Below are 20,790 nucleotides of genomic sequence, written 5' to 3'. Positions count from 1 at the left end.
TGTCATCTTAAGCAACTAAAGTTCTTTAAGACCACAAAGTTTAACTGTTGTTAAGAAAACAGTGAGAAATCGTCCAGAATTTGAGAGATTAAAATTCAGTATTAGCAAGGGTGCAAGGTCAATGATATTATATGCCTATACCATGTTGAAGTTTCATCCCACAGATTGCTAAGATTATATTTTACCAGATCTTTCTTATTGCTGTGTCACTGTGGCATTTTCAGTTGAAGGCAATCTTTGTTATTGGCTTCATGCTCCTTTTTAAGCTCATTTTGTAAACATTTTCTTACATCAAATTGCTGCATAACTCATGTGATATACATATATAGTTGTGACTCACATGGCAACTGATTATCGTTGAAAAGAAATAGTAATTCCCCAGCAATCAATAGAAAAATTGCATAAGGTTTCACATTTTAAGACATTTACTGTAATAAACAAACAAATTAACATCATAAACATGACTTAGTAGGCTAATTATACTTTCCTGATTATCTGATGAACACAACTGAACGAGGAGACAGTGTAATGGTAATATCACTGTATTAATCCTCTGAAGACGTAAGTTCAAATTTCAACATGATAGCTGGTAGAATTTAAATACAATGAAAAAAAACTGGAATGTGTTGATAATCTCAATACTGGTGACCGTGAAACTGTCATAAATTGTTGTAATAATTTTTACCTGGTTTAAACTGCATGTGACTCTAAACCCATAGTAATGTGGTCGACTGTGAGTGGCCTAACAAGCCACTGAGGTACAGGCAACAAATTCTAGCCTTTTCAGCAATGCCCACATCCCAGAAAAGACTAAAAGGAAATACAATAAAAATCTGACGCATGTTTATACATTTCACCACACCTGAAATCAATGGGAATCGGGGGCAAAGGCTCCACTGATTACAGTCATACCTGGCACAAAGGATGATGATTGTAGTTGTTGCCGGTCAGTCATCTCAGATCCAGGACACCCCTGCAGGAGTTCCTCAGAAACTAGACCCAACCATCTTCAGCTGCTTCATCAATGTCGTTCCCTCTGTCATAAAGTCAGAAGTGGGAATGTTCGCTGATGCTTGCACGATGTTCAGTACCATTTGCTACTCCATAGATACTGATGTAGTTCATGTTCAAATGCAACAAGATCTGAACAATATCCAGGCTTGGACTGACAAGTGGCAAGTAATATTCATTCCACACAAATGCCAGGCTATGACCATCAGCAATCAACATCCGGTAGGCTACCATTGACCAGAAACTGAACTGGACTAGCCATATAAATGAGGCTTGTGGACGGTGTTTGGGGGGTGGGGGGGGGGGGCTGCAGGGAGATAAATGGGAGGGGGATGGGGCTGGGTTAAAGTAGCTGGGAATGTGACAGGTAGATGAAGGTGTGGGGGAGGAAGGTAATAGGTCGGAGAGGAGAGTGGAGCAGATCATTGGCAATGGAGGAGGCCAACCAAAACCTAACCACCCGACGCCTGGAGGAAGAATACCTCATCTTCTGCCTTGGGACCCTGCAGCCACACAGGATCAACGTGGAATTCACCACTTTCCTCATTTCCCGTCCCCAACCTTATCCCAGTCCCTAGCCTCCAACACAGCACCACCCTCTTGACTTGGCCATCTTCCTTCCCACTTATCCACTCCACCCTCCCTCCGACCTATCACCTTCCTCCCTGCCACCTTCATCTACCTATCACATTCCCAGCTACCTTCCCCCCCAGCCCCACCCCCATCCCATTTATCTCCTAGCCCCCAGCCCACAAGCCTCATTCCTGATGAAGGGCTGATGCCCGAACCGTCGATTCTCCTGCTCCTCGGATGCTGCCTAACCTGCTATGCTTTTCCAGCACCACACTCACGATGCTGATCTCCAGCATCTGCAGCCATATAAATGTAGTGGCTAGATGAACAGTTCAGAGGCTAGGAATACTGTGGTGAGTAACTCACCTCCTGACACTCCAAACCTGTCCACCATCAAGAAGGCACAAGTGATTAAGTACTCCCCACTTGTCCGAATGGATAGTGTTCCAACAACATTTAAGAAGCTTGACATCATCCAAGACAAAACAGAAGAGTTTTATTGGCACCACATCCACAAACACCTACTCGCCTCACCACTGATGCTCAATAGCAATAATATGTACTATCTACATAATGCAAAGCAAAAATTCACTGAGGCTCCTTAGACAGAACCTTACAACCCACGGCCACTTCTGTTTAGAAAGACAAGAGCAGCAGTTTCATGGGAACACAACCAGCTCCAGGTTTCCCTTCAATCCTCTCACCATTTTGTCTTGGAAATATACCGCCATTCCTTCATTGTCACTGGGTCAAAATCCTGGAATTCTCTCACCAACAGCAATATGGATCTACCTTCAGCATGTGGGCTGCAGAGGTTCAAGAAGGCAGCTCACCACAACCAAGGAAAACTCATGGTTGGGTCCTAAATGCTGGCCTAGCCAGCAACATCCAGGTGTCATGAGTGACTCAAAAAAATGATGAAATATTACAGATACAATCCCAAACTCTTTTCACCTACTTTGCAGGATCTCTTTTCCTTGTGATAGCAAGGTGAATCTTCCATTTTCTCCGTCCAAAGTTCACTCACTCTCCTAAGTCTCTTTGAATGACTTCCAGTAGCACGGCAATTTCTGGGGTTTCAATCTTTAAATCTCTACATGCCTTGTGTCTTGAAACAGGGAATCCATTCTCATTAGTATTCTCCTCAGTGGTTTCCATGGTCTTTTTTTTTTGATTTTTTTTAAAAATTAGATTCCCTACAATGTGGGAACATGCTCTTCGGCCCAACCAGTCCACACCGATCCTCCGAAGAGTAACCCACCCAGACCCATTTCCCTCTGACTAACGCACCTAACCTATTGGCAATTTAGCATGACCAATTCACCTGACTTGCACATCTTTGGACTGTGGGAGGAAACTGGAGCACCCGGAGTAAACCCACACAGACACGGGGAGAATGTGCAAACTCCACACAGACAGTCACCCGAGGCTGGAATCGAACCTGGGACCCTGGTGCTGTGAGGCAGCAGTGCTACCCAATGAGCAACTGTGCCACCCCTCATCTCTTCCTACGATGCACGGCATTCCTCTAACTAGCTTATTGCTGGCTGGCAGCCTCAGAGCAGGCTAGCATGGTCTGCGATCGTAGCCTCCATTGCTGATCCTGAGGGAGGAGGAGGTCCTGCATCAATGCCACCCCATCCAACAGGATCTCTAGGACTCTGTCAGTATAGGCAGGGATGGAGGTGCCAGTTTCCCCAGTCACAGCTGTAAGAGTTGTCTGTGAATTCTTGGATTCCCATTGAGTGGCGAATTGTTCTAGAAACAGTGCTTGGTAAGAGAGGGTGGAAACCAGGTGTAAGAGACACTATAGGGATGTGATAAGTAACTAATGTGGTGAGTCTGAGAGAACTCACTCGGCCTCACAGCGACAAACCCTCCAGAAAATTTGACGCAATCAGACTTGACCAAAACAATGCTGCAAGGTTCGGTGCTGAACCAGCTCCCCTTCATTTTTGTCAGAGTCTGAAATTTGCCATCTAAGTTTGTTCTGCCACTATGACAAGCAAACCACATGACCTATCTCTGAGCAGAATCCAAAATGGTTTCTTAAAATGGACAGCTGGAAATGTAACTGACTTATAAAGCCCTATATTATTAACTATATATGAGAAAGGCAGAGGTACATACGCTCACTACATTTGTATACTAGAGAGATTTCAAATCAATTTTCTTATATTGTGTCAAAGAAATTTAATGCAAGATGTTTCATGAATATTATATAATTGATGCACAATTTTACATTAAGTATTCCTGAGCGCTCCCTTTATGCTTGCTTGCAAGGTCCTGTTTTTATACATTATCAACATACTTTATGAGTTCATGTGTTGCTCAGAATAATTAATACACTTCTTGTTGAAATCTCAAATGAAAACAAGCCTGTGACGCCAGTAATTAAAACTGATTTTGATCTCGTCAGGAATATATTCGGGAGAGTGAGTGAGTGAATGATAATCATTTGTTGCAGTTTCAGAATTTGTGTGCAACTGATCTCAATGTAGTAACACCATCCCCTTATCCACTGTCATCTGGAACAACATAATTTATTACATAAAGTTCCTTTAGTGTAATGTATTTTGAAATTAATTACAGCACTTCCATCAGTGCAAAAAGCCAAATACTTCAGGGGTTGAAATGAAAAGAAAATGCAAAAAGTATGCAGCAGGTCAGGCAGCAACTGTGTAGTGAGAATCTGAGTTAATCTTTCAGGTTAGTGACTTTGCATCAGTACCAGAGGAAATAAGAGATGTAACAGGTTTTAAGCAAGTACAAACATGAGAGTAGTTAACAGGAACAGAAGAGGAAGGTCTGTGTTAGCATGGAAGGCAGAGAGATTAAATGACAAAATAAATTACAGTATTGGGAGGGCAGAAATAAATGTAAGGGATCCAACAAAGATACAAAAATATGGGGCTGAGTCAGAATTGAAGAATCTAATGGGTAATGATCCTGAAATTCTAAAACTCCCTTCCTCCCTTCATTCTTTCCGTTTGACAGAGTTCCAAAGGAGCTGTCATCTGTTACAAAATTGTACAGCTTAAAGCTCTCAAAGTTCAGATTCATGCAAAGCTTCATTTAAATATGTTTTTTTCAGAGTGAGCTCATGCATTTTCACATGAAGTGCATCCAAAATCGTAACATCTGCATCAATAAGGTTCCACATCCATTGCATAACCCACAGTTAGCACATGTCAAAATATCAACAGCCCGTGTAACTACGTTTGATTTCATACAAGATCTTCAAAGTACTTTAGGTGGCATGGTGGCTCAGTGGTTAGCACTGCCGCCTCACAACTGCAGGGATCTGGGTTCAATTCCACCCTCAGTCAACAGTATGGAGTTTGCACATTCTCCTGTGTTTGCATGGGTTTCCTTTGGGTGCTCTGGCTTCTTCCCACAGTCCGACGATGTATAGATTAGGTGGATTAACCATGGGAAATTGCCCGTAGTGTCCAGGGCTGTGTAGGCCAGGTGGATTAGCCAGGGGAAATGCAGGGTTACAGTGATGCTCTTCAGAGGGTTGGTGTGGACTCAATGGGCCGAATGGCTTCTACATTGTAGGGATTCTATGAATCTGCTGAGGAATGTCCATAAATCATAGAAGTAGGCCATTCAGCCCATCGAATCTGCTCCACCATTCGATGAGATCATGGCTGATAATCCTTGACTCCACTTGCCTGTTTTTTTCCCCATAATAACCCTTGATTCTCTCGCTGCTTAGAAACCTGTCTGTCTCAGCCTTGAATATACTTCAACAAACATTACCATCAACATCAGATATCCCAACAGTCAGATCCAAACTTCCACATGTTTACCTTTTCTCAGTTTTGATGAGAGGTTAAAGACCTGAAATGGGAGCTTAATTTTTCTTCTCAGAGATGCTGCTAAATGCCCCTTAGTGTTTCCAGCACATCTCACTCTTCATTCTGTTATATAGAATAGAATAGAATCCCTACAGTGTGGAAACAGGCCTTTTAACCCAACAAGTCCACACCGACCCTCCAAGAGGTCACCCACCAAGACCCCATTCCACTACCCTATTATTCTATATTTACCCCTGACCAATGCACCTAACTTACACATCCCTGAAAACTATGGGCAATTTACCATGGCCAATCCACCTAACCTGCCCATCTTTGGACTGTGGGAGGAAACCGGAGGAATCCCATGCTGAACTGGGGAGAATGTGCAAACTCCACACAGACAGTCGCCTAAGGCTGGAATTGAGCCTGGGTCCCGGGTGCTGTGAGGCAGCAGTGCTAATCACTGAGCCACCGTGCCACCCATATGACACTTTTAAAAACATAACCTGAGAAGCAGAATACACTTCCTCCACATCAAATTCAATTCAGGAAACCGTTTGATCCAATAACATACATTGATTAATGACTGAATGAAACCAACCATTACTGGTTAATTCCATGTTTAAGGTAACAGGTTTTTGATATTTATAAATTAAGGCATCCATTACCTTCTTGGGAGCTGATCGTCCCTAGAAACATTAGGTGCTAGAGAACCTTTGAGATGGCCAAGGTGGGTTTTAAACTGAAGTGTCAGTTCAGGCTGTGTTTAATGCAAGATGAACATCTTAATAAAGAGGTGGAAGCACATGTTAGACACTGTTTCTCAAAGGATCATTAAGGGGTTGACTGTCATTTTAATTACCAGTTGGAACTCATTACCAGACATTTCGGTGCTTGTCCTAACACCTTCTAAGAGTGACCAGCTGATGGAAAGTAAATGACTCATCTTGGGGGATTTTCTGTGCTACTTAATGGATTTTATCACCTTTTATTGTTCAGTTACTGCCAGCGCTCTGAAAAGAATTTTGAAACACATCGGGAAACTTTCTCAAACTGTTAGTCAAGATTTCACCAGCACTTTATGAACATTTAGGCCTGAAAAATTCTCTAGAGGACTTCTTCCAATAAATTGTGTTACCTTGTCATACCGGACGCCTTACAGGAATTACAGGTAGTTTTCCTATAACCTGATGCTTGCATTCTTGCGCAACCCCACATTATAGAAAAATCACTCTTTAGAAACAGTGCTTAAAGTGTTGGCGATGCATTACTGCCAACACACGTTTTAAAAGTTTGCGCTTTAGAAACAGTGTCCCCAATTTGTAAATGGCATTACAGCTAATTCACATTAACGAAACACACATTATTGCAGAACAACCTGTACCAGGACAAAATGGGAATGGCCATCTTGTTCAGGATCTTCCTTTGGTCTCCCAGAGGAATGGAAGAAGATAAGGCCAGGTAGACCAAGACCAACTGCTTCAAGCATGGGAGAGACGGAGATAGATGAAATGGACACCTCCATTCTGGGTAGAACACTTGCCTCCTCCTCTTTACTGAGGTTTCCAGAGCTGCCTCCAATAGTCTGCACATTCTCAGACCTCAGATCCTGAACGATACTGCAACCTGTTACAGTGGGTCAGTTAGTATATCCCTGCCTTTAGTGGAATGAGTGCGTGGAACCCAGATAATCACTGCTTTACAAAAAAAACACATCTCTTAAGAGCTTGAATGCCAAAACAGCAAGTGTTTGTTTTATCATCTCCAGACAGTACAAGTTATTGTTATTAGCAATAAAGACCAAAATTATGTACGAAAACCTGAATTTCAAACTTTCATCTTTATTAACACAGCACCCATTTAATATGATTTACACTCTTGCAACATAAAAACTTCTAGTTTTTATCAGACCAATTTAGTGCGTTCCGTCTCAAGAAGGATGAATTATTTATGCTTTTAACTGTCTGTGCTCTCTCCCTTAAAAAAAGGAAAGATTTGCATATTAATGCAACCTCTTGATGTCCCCATGCAGTTTCTAGTCAATATAATTGTTTTTGCATTGTACTCACTGTTATAATATTACAACTTAATCTAACCCTTTTTACTCCTCTTGTCTGATTTAAGAAGCTCTTTAACCAGGCCTTGTGTCTGTCATAATTTCTCTTTGTGCTGCTCAGTTAACAGATTTTATTTGATGATCATTCCCGGGAAATGCCTTGGAATGTGTTTACTATGGTAAAAATGCTATACAAATGTAAACTGCGGGTAAAGTGCATTGCAAATCCACTAGATACTCAGTAAGACGTCAACTATATTTTAACACATTGAAGCCAAGCCCTGTCTTGGCTTCACTGGGCACATAGAGAAGCAGGCCCAAAAGAAAGCCAAAGAGACATTAAACGAAGTGCAAATTTTAAAAATATGTCCTTGTTCTTGTCCAGGTGCCAAAAACAAACCTAGGACTACTAGATTCTTTAATCCAGCAATGTCATTTGAACACTTTACAGCCAATGACAAGGCTTTGAAGTGTCATCACCGTTGGAAAACAGGAAACATTGTAGGCAATTTGTGTGCAGCCATTTCTCACAATCAGCAATTTTTAGTCATACTGGTTGAGGGATAAATATTGACCAGAACTCTGAGGGGAATCTCCATTATTCTTCATTGAAATTGTATCTTTACCAACTCTCTGAGGGAGCTGGTAGGGCTTCAAGTTAACATCTCTCCTAACAGACAGCACTTCAGCACTGCACCTGGAGTTTCAGCTTAGGTTAAATGCTGAAGTATCTGGGGTGAATTTGAACCTATGTCACTCAGGTAGACAGGTACTACCCCAGAGCATGACTGACACCAAATCACATGGTTAGCACATTAGAGATGTTTGCTACAATCAGGTTTGATGGACAATATTCGGGCGATATCCTATTGTATTTGCTTTGGTTACATTTTGATGCTCAGGTTGATAGGTAAGATGCTCAACTCTGTATTACCATTAAAAATGCAGATACTGATAGTTATTTGCAATTTGGGTGATAAGCTGGCATCAGCTTGACCATGCACTGTTGAAAAAAAACTGTTCAGTTTATAATTCCGCTGCCGATTAGTTTCCACAGAGGGCAGCAATTTGCAACAGTCAATGCATGTGCCAAGACAACAGTTTGCCGTCTACCAGCGGTTCCAAGACCATACTATTCCATGCATTTCCAGGACAATATCTGGACTTTGCTTCTGTTAGCCATTAACTTCCTTCTTTCTTTGGTTTAGAGCAATACATTTCAAGTAAACAGGAGGTATTTGGTAGTGCAGCATACCCAGAGTAGACTTTATTAGACAGAGGATGAAGTATCACCTCAAGCGGGATCACAGAGAGGCTTTTAGTTGGAAGTATGAGTAATTTGAAGAATTATTGAAAAACATTTTTCTTTCTATTCCGTGTCTAGCTATATCAAAGGTACATGTCATAGAGAAGAACATAAGAACTAGGAGCAGGAGTAGGCCGTCTGGCCCTTCGAGCCTGCTCCACCCTTCAATATGATCATGGTTGATCTTTTCATGGCCTCATCTCCACTTACCCACCCTCTCACCTTATCCCTTAGTTCTTTTACTGTTCAAAAAATTACCTATCTTAGCTTTAAAAACATTTACTGAGGAAGGCTCAACCAATTCTCTAGGCAGGGAATTCCACAGATTCACAGCTCTCTAGGTAAAGAAGTTCCTTCCCAATTCAGTCCTAAATCTGCTCCCTCTAATCCTGAGGCTATGCCCTCTTGTCCTCATTTCACCTGCCAATGGAAACATCCTCTCTACATCTATCGTATCTATTCCCTTCATAATTTTATGTATTTCTATAAGATCCACCCCCCTCAATCTTCTGAATTCCAATGAATATAATCCCAGTCTACTCAGTCCCTCCTCAACAGCCAACCCTTTCAACTCTGGAATCAACTTAGTGAACCTCCTCTGCACCTCCTCCAGTACATCCTTTCTCAAGTAAGGAGACCAAAACTGTACACAGTACTCCAGGTATGGCCTGCTTGTACTGCTGCAGCTTAACTTCCCTGCTTTTATACTCAATCCCTTTAGCAATGAATGGACCTTGTAACACATCAGTTCCTGAATCCATATCTGTTCATGTAAACAGTTATGGTGTTTTCTCCAAAACTACTTCTGCTAAACATGATTTTCTGATCCAACTGTGCCCAATATCTGCGCAAATGTGCTTTATTAATAATTACCTTTCCATACTATAGTTAATGGACCCTTCAATACCTATGTTTATTAACCAAACTACTGAAGTTACCACCCATGGCTGGCATCAGTTTCCTGAAAGTGGCAACACAACTGGGAATAGGTGGTCAAGAAGGAATATAGCGCACTTGCCTTCATCAGTCAAGGTATAGAGTATAAGAATTGACAAGTCATGTTGCAGCTGTATGGAACTTTAGTTAGGCCACATTTGGAATATTATCTACAGTTCTGGTCACCACGCCATATCAGAAGGACGTGAAGGCTTTGGAGAGGCTACAGAGACAGTTTACCAGAACACCGTCTGGTTTGGAGATTATCAGCTGTGAGGAGATTTTGGACAAACTTGGTTTATTTTCACTTGAACATTGCAAGATGAGGGGAGATGACCTGATGTAAAGTTTGAGAGGCCTGGTTAGAATGGATAGTTGGAGCCTTTTTCCCACGGTAGAAATGTCACTTACTAGGGGATGGAGGTTTAAGATCAAAGGGGTAAGTTTAAAGCAGATTTGAGAAGCAAGTTTTTATTTTTACACAGAGTGTGCTGCCAGAGGAGGTGGTGAAGGTAAATACAACATAGCAGTACTTATGAAACATCTTCATAGATACATGAATAGACACAGATACAGATCGCAGAGAGGTGAGGGGTTTTTTATTTAGAAAGGCATCATGTATCAGGACTGTCTTAGTGGGCCAAAGGTCCTGTTCCTGTGCTGTATTTTTCTTTGTTCTTCGTCTTTGTTCTTTGTTCACTTCAGGCCCGTAACTTTCCACCTGTCCCATCAGCTGCCTCCCCAGTTTGAAGAGAGATAGCTAGTTTCCCAATTGGGAAGCTTGGACAATCTGCCTACCAGGTTGGAGGTGGATCCCAGTTACTGCAGTCTGGGGGTAACTGGAGGCACAGGTTGCAGGAAAGGAGGTGGCTTCTCTAAGCCATGTCTCTCCCCAACCCATCCTTCAAGAAAAATATAAAAAGTACTTAGTATTTTTCTGCTGGAGTCGGCTTTGAATAGTGGACTATAGGGTCCAGAAGCTGCTGGTATCTAATTGAAGCCAATCAGAAACTCATTTTCACTCACATGCCAGACCCTAATGAGCTGATAGGTGGGTGATTGGATGAGTTTACTCAGTGGTCGGGATGGCGTGTTCGTCATCCCCTCCCACACACAAACTCTTCAACAAACAATGGGAAAATCGAATCCACATGTTCCAATCACTTGCCTTCACACCATCCCTGCTTCAAAGTCAGGGATGAGTCACAACATGAATACTGGGAAGACTGTATCCTTTGTATCGGACCTTTGCTGTATGCTCATGTTTTAGTCATCACTTATGACAATTAATTAAGCTGAACCAGATCATGAAAAATCTTGGCTTCCTATTTTTTCCTGATCGAAATTCAAAGCCTATAGATCACAATGACCCCATACTACCTTGGACAGTCCTTGTAACCTTTCTCAATACTTTGGACATTCCCGCACTCTCTTACTTCCTGTTGACCTCTCAGCCTTTACTGTCCATAAAATCCAGCTGCATATACCCTCTTGTCTACTTAGTACCTCTCTTGATGACCAACATTGTTTCCCTGTTTAACACATCTCGATTAAATGTAAAATGGGTGATAATGAATCAGCCACCCAATTTTCAGCTTTGAAAGAATTCTTAGAATCCTTACAGTGTGGAAACAGGCCCTTCAGCCTAACAAATCCACACTGACCTCTGAAGAGTAACCCACCCAAACCATTACCCCTGCTGTGCGTTTGCTGAGTGGGCAGCTGGCACCTTCTATAGGTGTGAGAGGGATGTTTCACTGTGCCATTCAGTGGCAAGGCCACCCTGTACACTGATCAATACTGACTAACATGATAGGTGTGTGTGTGTGTGTGTGTGTGTGTGTGTGTGTCAGCACTGTGATGCATCAGATGCATCAGATCACTAAAAGGCATGGCACAGCAAGGCAAGGCAGGAATGCTGTGAGCACCCAGGTAGGTTCTAAGTGAGCGAACGCAAAGAGACCAAGTGAGCAGCCCTGAGATGACCCTCTGAGCAACCTTTCAATGCTAGTAGCTGGTGCACCGCATAGTGCAACTTGAGACAGAAACATCCTGCAAGTGTACCAGAGAGGGCATGTGTCAGTTGCCAATGTCAGTAATGAAGGATATGTCCACCTGGTGCCCTGGGGCATGCTCTGAGATATTGTTACTGGACGTTCAGATGGCAGTTTGGAGGAGCATGCAGTAAGCTGGAATTGCCAGGTACTCACACTGCCTTCCTGTCAGGAAATGTTACTGTCTAGTTTCCTTGCGGCGTGTGGTAGAATATGGAGTTTCAAGTTAATGAGGAGAGATTGGATGCTATTGAGGCTGTGAACAAGCAATAATCCTCCTTTACCAGGCATCTCGCTGCAGCTGCCAGGCAAGAAACTCACCTCAACATTTCAGACATTAGTTTGCAAAAGTAGCTAGTTGCTCCTGACATTGAGAAAGGCCTCACTCCCTTCTCATGTTTCTCACCATAGCCTACGGTTAATCAGGCCTGTCCAAGATTCTGCCTGTGCTCATTTTAAAGTTTTGTTGCAGCCATTTTGGAGACATGGATAGCGCAGAGTCAGGAATGGATGTTGCAGGTTCCAGGGTTTAGATCTTTCATTAAGAATAGCGAAGGCGGTAAAAGAGGGGGAGGTGTGGCCTTGTTAGTCCAGGACAGTAAAACAGTAGCTGAAAGAACTTTTGCCGAGGATTCCTCTACTGAGGTGGCATGGGCTGAGGTTAGAAACAGGAGAGGAGAGGTCACACTGCTGGGAGTTTTTTATAGGCATCCGCAGAGTTCTAGGGATATGGAGGAGAGGAGTGACAAAATGATTCTGGGCAGGAGTGACAGGAACAGGGTAGCCATTATGGAGGCTTTAACTTACCCAACATTAACTGGAAATTAGATTAGATTCCCTACAGCATGGAAACAGGCCCTTTGGCCCAACAAGTCCACACCGACCCTCCAAAGAGCAACCCCTTACATTACCCCTTCACCTGACACTATGGGCAATTTAGCATGGCCAATTCACCTAACCTGCATATCTTTGGATTGTGGGAGGAAACCGGAGCACCCGGAGGAAACCCACGCAGACACAGGGAGAATATGCAAACTCCACACAGACAGTCACCCGAGGAGGGAATTGAACCCAGGTCTCTGGCACTGAGAGGCAGCAGTGCTAACCACTGTGCCACTGGGCAATGCTATAACTCTAGTATTTCAGATGGATCGGTTTTTGTTCAATGTGTGTTAAGGGTTTCCTGATACAGTAGGGCCAACAGTGGATCTGGTGATTAGTAATGAATCAGGCCAGGTATTTGATTAGTGGTAAGTGAGCACTTTGGAATGAGTGACCATAATTCGGTTACATTTAGTTTAGCGATGAAAAGGGCAAGAGTTATAGATGGGGGAAGGGCAATTATAATGTGATTAGGCAAAACTTAGGATGCGTAGAATAGGGTAACAAAATGCAGGGGATGGGGACATTCGAAATGTGGAGCTGGTTTAAGGAACAGATACTGCATGTTTTGAAGGGTATGTCCCTGAGATAAAGTAAGGTAACCGTGGTTTACGAAAGGAATTGTATCCCTTGTTAAGCAGAAGAAGGAGGCGGCTTATGTGACGTTGAGACGAGATGGCTCAGATGAGGCTATGGAGACTTACAGATTAGCTAGGAAGGATTTAAAGAGAGAGTTAAGAAGAGCAAGGAGGGGACTTGAACAGTCTTTCTCAATAAAAGAGAACCCTAAATCTTTCTATAAGTATGTGAGGAATAAAAAGATGACCAGGGTAGGAATAGGGCCTGTCAAAGACAGAAGTGGGAAGTTGTGTGTGGACCCTGAAGAGATCAGAGAGGTGCTAAATGAATATTTCTCATCTGTTTTCACTCAGGAAAAGGAGAATATTGTAGAGGAAAAGAATGAGATATGAGATATTAGACTAGAAAGGATTGAGGTTAGTAAGGAGGAGGTGTTATCAATTCTATAAGGTGTGAAATCAGATAAGTCTCCTGGGCCAGGTGCGATTTATCCAAGGATTCTCTGGGAGGCTAGGGAGGAGATAGCCAAGCCTTTGGCCTTGATCTTTGAGTCCTCATTGTCTACAGGTTTAGTACCAGAGGACTGGAGAATTGCAAATGTTGTGACCTTATTCAAGAAGGGTAGCAGAGATGACCTAGGTAATTATAGACCAGTGAGCCTTACCTCTGTTGTGGGAAAGGTTTTGGAAAGGATCATAAGAGATAGGATTTTTAATCATCCAGCAAGCAACAATTTGATTGCAGATAGTCAACATGGTTTGGTCAAGGGCAGGTCATGTCTCACAAACCTCATTGAGCTTTTTTGAGAAGGTGACCAAGCATGTGGATGAGGGTAGGGCAGTTGACGTGGTGTACATGGACTTCAGTAAAACCTTTGATAAGGTTCCACATGGTAAGCTTTTGGAGAAAATGCAGAGCCATGGGATTGAGGGTGATTTAGCAGTTTGGATTAGAAACTGGCTTTCTATAAGAAGGCAGCGAGTGGTGATTGATGGAAAATATTCAGCCTGGAGTCCGGTTACTAGTGGTGTGCAACAAGGATTGGTTTTGAGACCACTGCAGTTTGTCATTTTTGTAAATGACTTGGACGCAGACATAGGTGGATGGGTTAGTAAGTTTGCAGATGACACTAAAGTCGGTGGAGTGGTGGACAGTGTGGAAGAATGTTGCAGGTTGCAGGGGGACTTGGATAAACTGCAGAATTGGACTGTGAGGTGGCAAATGGAGTTCAATGAAGATAAATGTGAGGTGAGTCACTTTGGTAAGAATAACAGGAAGGTAGAATACTGGGTCAATGGGAAGATTCTTGGCAGTGTGGATGTGCAGAAGGATCTTGGTGTCCATGCACATAGATCCCTGAAAGTTGCCACCCAGGTTGATAGTGCTGTTAAGAAGGCATACGGTGTGTTATTCTTTATTGGTAGAGGGATTGAGTTCTGGAGGTTTTATGAGGAAAGGCTGAGGGACTTGGGTCTGTTCTCATTGGAGAGAAGAAGGCTAAAAGGTGATTTAACAGAGACATACAAGATGATCAGAAGATTAGATAGCATGGACAGTGAGAGTTTTTTCCTGGGATAATGATGTCAGCTGGTACAAGGGGGCATAGGTGCAAATTGAGGGGTGATATAATTAAGACAGATGTCAGAGACAAGTTCTTTACTCAAAAAATGGTTAGGCCTTGCCTGCCAAAGTAGTTAACACAGCCACATAATGAGCATTTAAACAGTCCTTGGGTAAGCATATAGATGATGATGGGATAGTGTAGGGTGATAGGTTTAGATTAGTTCATAGGTCAGTGCAACATCGAGGGCCGAAGGGCCTGTTCTGCACTGTATTGTTCTATGTTCTATGTTTTACATCTTCCATTGCTTTGGCCCAAGCCACCTTGGCAACCTCCTCAAGTCTTCTATTCTCTCCTGCATCTTTTGATCCTTTAACTTTCATCTACTGTGTCTCCTGTCATGTTGTCATACCATTGCTTTAGCTGTGACCTGCTACTATCTTCCTGATCTCCTCTGCCTTTGTAATCTTCAATCCTCCACTATGGAAGCTTTTCTGAAAGCTTTTAGTCATCTCCCTTACCTCTCAGCGCATCAGTTGTCACCCACCACTTGATTGCCTTTATCTTTTTATCTTTCAGCTTCCATGGGTCAAGCACTTCGGACATTTTCTCTGTTAATCCAATTTCAGGTTATTGCATTGAACCTTTCACCGGCATTATTCATATAGTAAATATTCATGCTTGGGAATAAATTCCGTAGCTAATGTTCTTAGCAACAGTTAATTTTGCTGCTAGGTCCCTGACAGCAGATTTGACCCTGTTTGTTTCTTTATCAGAACAACAGCTCTCAGTTGTGTTGCGGATATCAAGTTACAGGATCTCATTCTCCTCTTCCCTTGATCTGGAAATAGCGAACCTGCAAAGCTACATGTAATTGACCAAGAAATTGAATTAGCCTAGTGATTTTCTGAATCAATGTAAGTCACACTGGGACACATCTGCGCAAAAAGCAAACAACAGCATGATAAAGTTTTAATGCTAAGGGGTTTTGGGCTCAGTTTGGAGAGAGTCTGATACAGATGCAATGACAAATCATAATTCATGCATTAACCACAGATTACAGCTTGGAAGTTTTCAGTTGTGTTTGAGATGTAAAGGTGCGATTGCAATAGAGACGGTGCAGAGGCAATGTTTCCAGGGATGTGAAACTTCAGTGATGAGCACAGATTGAGGAAGTTCGGACTGTTCTCCTTGAAGAAAAGAAAGCTGAGAGGAGATTTGATAGATGTTTTCAAAATCATGAGCAGATTGCACAGAATATATAAGGAAAAGCTGTTCCCGCTCAGAAAAGAAAAAAAGAATGAGAGGGCATTGGTTTAAAGTGATGTGAGAATGTTTTTTCACACAGAGAGTAATTGGAGTCTGCTCTGCCTGGAAATGTGGGATAGGTAGGTGCATTTGAGACATTCAAGAGGGCATTGGATGATAATTTGGATAAAAATGGGATGGAGGGATATGGAAAGAGAACTGGAATTTGGCAGTAGGTAACATTGCTTACTTGAAGAGCTGGTGCAATCCAATGGGCCAAATGGCCTCCTGATTCTGTGCCAGAAGTAGCAAGAACTTACTTTGTTAATAGAGATAGTTTCAGGCAGGAGAAAACCTTTGCTCCAATTTGCCCACATATTCACAATATTCCACTTATTCTTTGCAATTGTATTATGAGATATTGAGGTTTTGGTTAAGAAAAAGAAGGATGTATATGTCAGGTATAGACAGCAGAGATCGAGTGAATCCTTAGAAGGGTATAAAGGCAGGAGGAGTATACTTAAGAGGGAAATCAGGAGGGCAAAAAGGGGACATGAGATAGCTTTGGCAAATAGGGTTAAGTAGAATCTAAAGGGATTTTATAAGGGTAACTAGGGAGAGAATAGGGCCCCTCAAATATCAGCAAATCAGCCTATGTGTGGAACCTCAGGAGATTGGGGAGATACTAAACGAGTATTTTGCATCTGTGTTTGCTATGGAGAAGGACATGGAAGATATAATTTGGAGATGCCGGTGTTGGACTGGGGTGTAACTAACATGGTTATTCAAACAGATGAGAGACTTAACAAACAATCAAGGTATTTTTCAATGTATAATTTCAGTTACATCACATTATAAACTTTTGCTATAAATTCTGTGCCTTACAATTGTGTCCTCCACTATCACCCGATGAAGGAGCGGTGCTCCGAAAGCTAGTGCTTCCAGTTAAACCTGTCGGACTATAACCTGGAGTTGTGTGATTTTTAACGATAGAAGACATAGAATGTAGGGAAATAGATGGTGACATCTTGGAAAATGTCCATATTACAGAGGAGATGGTGCTGGATGTCTTAAAATGCATAAAAGTGGATAAATCCCCAGGTCCTGATCAGGTGTACCCTAGAACTCTGTGGGAAGCTAGGAAAATGATTGCTGGGCTCCTTGCTGAAATATTTGTATCATCAATAGTCACAGGTGAGGTGCCGGAAGACTGGAGGTTGGCTAACGTGGTGCCACTAGTTAAGAAAGGTGGCAAGGAAAAGCCAAGGAGAAAAACTATAGACTGGTGATGTCGGTGTTGGGCAAGTTTAGAACAATACAGCGCAGAACCCGGCCCTTCGGCCCTCGATGTTGCGCTGACCTGTGAACTAATCTAAGCCCATCACTCTACATTATTCCATCATCATCCATATGCTTATCCAAGGATTGTTTAAATGCTCCTAATGTGGCTGAGTTATCTACATTGGCAGACAGGGCATTCTACTCTCTGAGTAAAGACTCTGCCTCTGACATCTGTCTTGAATCTATCACCCCTCAACTTGCTGCTCTTCCTGCTGTTGAAAACAGAAAGGTGTTGGAGGGAATCCTGAGGGACAGGATGTACATGTATTTGGAAAGGCAAGGGCTGATTAGGGATAGTCAACATGGCTTTGTGCATGAGAAATCATGTCTCATGAACTTGACTGAGTTTTTTGAAGAAGTAACAAAGATGATTGATGAGGACAGAGTGGTGGACGTGATCTATATGGACTTCAGTAATGCATTCGGCAAAGTTCCTCATGGTAGACTGATTAGCAAGGTTAGGTCTCATGGAATACAGGGAGAACTAGCCATTTGGATACAGGACTGGCTCAAAGGTAAAAGGTGGAATGCCTCAAGGATCGGTGATGGGCCCACTACTTTTTGTCATGGTTATAAATGATTTGGATGTGAACATAGGAGGTATAGTTAGGAAGATTGCAGATGACACCAAAATTGGAGGTGTAGTGGATAGCAAAGATAGTGGTTATCTCAGACTACAATGGGATCTTGATCTGATGGGTCAATGGGCTGAGGTGTGGCAGATGGAGTTAATTTAGATAAATGTGAGGTGCTGCATTTTGGAAAGGCAAATCAGAGCAGGACTTTATACTTAATGGCAAGGTCCTGGGGAGTGTTGCTAAACAAAGAGACCTTGGAGTGCAGGTTCATAGTTCCTTGAAAGTGGAGTTGCAGGTAGACAGGACAGTGAAGAAGGCGTTTGGTATGCTTTCCTTTATTGGACAGAACATTGACTATAGGAGTTGGGTGGTCATGTTGTGGCTGTAGAAGACATTGGTTGGGTCACTTTTCGAATATTGTGTGCCATTCCGTTCTCCCTCCTAGCAGAAAGATGTTGTGAAACTTGAAAGGGTTCAGAAAAGATTGACAAGGATGTTGCCAGGGTTGAGGGTTTGAGTTACAGAGAGAGATTGAATACGCTGAGGCTGTTTTCCCTCAAGCATCGGAGGCTGAGTGGTAACCTTATAAAGGTTTATAAAACCATGAAGGGCATGGCTGGGGTCAGTAAACAACGTCTTTTCCCTGGGGTGGGGGAGTCCAGAGCTAAAGGGCACAGGTTTAGGGGGAGGGGGGAAGATATAACAGGGACCTAAGAGGTAACTTTTACATGCAGAGGGTGGAGCGCATATGGAATGAGCTGCCAGAGGGAGTGGTGGAGGCTAGTACAATTACACTATTTAAAAGGCATCTGGATGGGTATATGAATAGCTAGAGTTTAGAGGGATATGGGCCCATGTGCTAGCAAATTGGACTAGATTAGGTTAGGATATCTGGTTGGCATGGACGAGTTGGACTGAAGGGTCTGTTTCCGTGCTGTACATCTCTATGACTCTAGGAGTTCATAGATCACAGTCAACAAGGATGTGGACATTCTTCAAAATGGAATATGATGATATTATAAATAAAAATAAGGAAGTGGCAATTATGCTAAATAATGACTTTGAGAGTCAGTACTTAGAGTGCAGCAAGCAACAACATACTAGACATCCCAAGGAAACTAATTTTTAATCAGGGCTAGGGATTCACATGAAAGTAAAATATCAGTAATAATGGAAACGATGGCACTTAACACTGGCAAATCACAAGGATTAGCTCGTTCTCATTCAGTGTGTTGAAGGATGGAATTGAAAAGTTGTACATGACCAAACTATAGTCTTCCAAATTTCTTTCTATTCAGGAACCATTTCTCTGGATGAGAAAGTTGTATTTGATTCTGTTAAGAAAGGCAGAGAAATGAAACCAAAGAATTATTAGATGAATCAACCTAACATCTTTTGCCAGGAAATTATCAGTGATTAATGAAAGATTAGGGAATGTTGCTCCAATCAGAAATGGATCTGTGAAGGATAGATTATGTCCGATGAACCTGACAGTTATGTTTTCATGAAACGACTGACTTTTAGGTCAGAGCAATGTCCTTAGATGTCACTTGTATGAAATTCTGAGAAGCACTGGATAAAGTCTCTCTTAACAGACTGTTAGTTAATGTTAAAACTCATGGAACTGAGAAGTAATGATCGATCTGCTGAGGAAGATGGCCGAGTGGAAGGAGACAGGAGGTAGAGGTAAAGGCTAGGTACACTAACTGGCAGGGAGGTCTTGTGATATAGTGGGTAGCATCCCTTTCTCTGAGCCAGAGGCTCCAGGGTCAAGGTCCAAACTAGGACCTGAGGGTGTGCTCAACCTGCAGATCCTTCCAGTTTTCATCAGTCACAGGTGGTCAGTGCAGAAGATTTTCCTGGTCAGCCAAATGAAAATGAGACCATACTCCATGTGCAATGAAAGTGTGTAGGAGTGTACTTTACATGCTTATGATGAAATGGCCCATATCTGCCCAGAAAAAAATGGCCAACAAACAAAAGGATAGACGGTCCTGACTCTAAAATACAAGATGGCTGACAGGACATAGATAAGACATCTGATACAACCTTTAATTAAAAGATACACAACTTTGAACAGAGTTACACCGAGGCCACAAGTACGCCATTCAGACAGTTGCGAGTAGAATATGTCTGTAAATCAGACAGTGACTAATCTTAGCCTTCACTAATGGAAGAATAACTGTCCCAGTGAATGAACTAACACTGGATGTAGGATACAGTGCTGTCAAATCCCGAAGCAGCTATAGGACAATAGGTAAGGTTAGTTTGTAGAAATTAATTGCTTTTTAAAGTTATTCAGAATATTTTAAAAAACAATTCTAGTTAAAGATTCTTCAGAATCATAGGGGTAATTTGCAACATTAAAAAGATACATATAACCAACACTTAATGAAAGTATTAAAGAAAATGCATTTAGACCTAGATGTAAAGTTAACTAGCTTTTGGAAATGACTTCAAAATAGATTGTTCATGGCCCATTAATTACAAAGTCCTGACAGCAAGAGTAGCTGTATAATTTTACGCTGTATAACTAATTTTATAATAGAGGTTCATGTAACTAATCTTACAGCGAGTATGTTAAAGCATAACTGTCTTTTGTATTTCTTTTTACATATATGTAATCAGAACAGTGGAAAATATAAGAGGAGTAATTGAATTTGATAAAACAAAATACAATGAATGACAGAATTCAAATTGTGCCTGCAGTTTGCTGTTGCCTGCCCGAATGTATCAGAAAGATTGCTGACGTAGAAAATTAAGTTATGAGGTGAGATTGCACAAACTGTGATCATATTCCATGTAATTGAGATGATTAAGGGAGGATTTGATCAAAGTTATCAAAATATTGGGAAGAAAAAA

This window comes from Chiloscyllium punctatum, chromosome 40, assembly GCF_047496795.1.
Source record: "Chiloscyllium punctatum isolate Juve2018m chromosome 40, sChiPun1.3, whole genome shotgun sequence".
NCBI classification, from domain to species: domain Eukaryota; kingdom Metazoa; phylum Chordata; class Chondrichthyes; order Orectolobiformes; family Hemiscylliidae; genus Chiloscyllium; species Chiloscyllium punctatum.
This window is presented reverse-complemented; position numbering follows the sequence as displayed.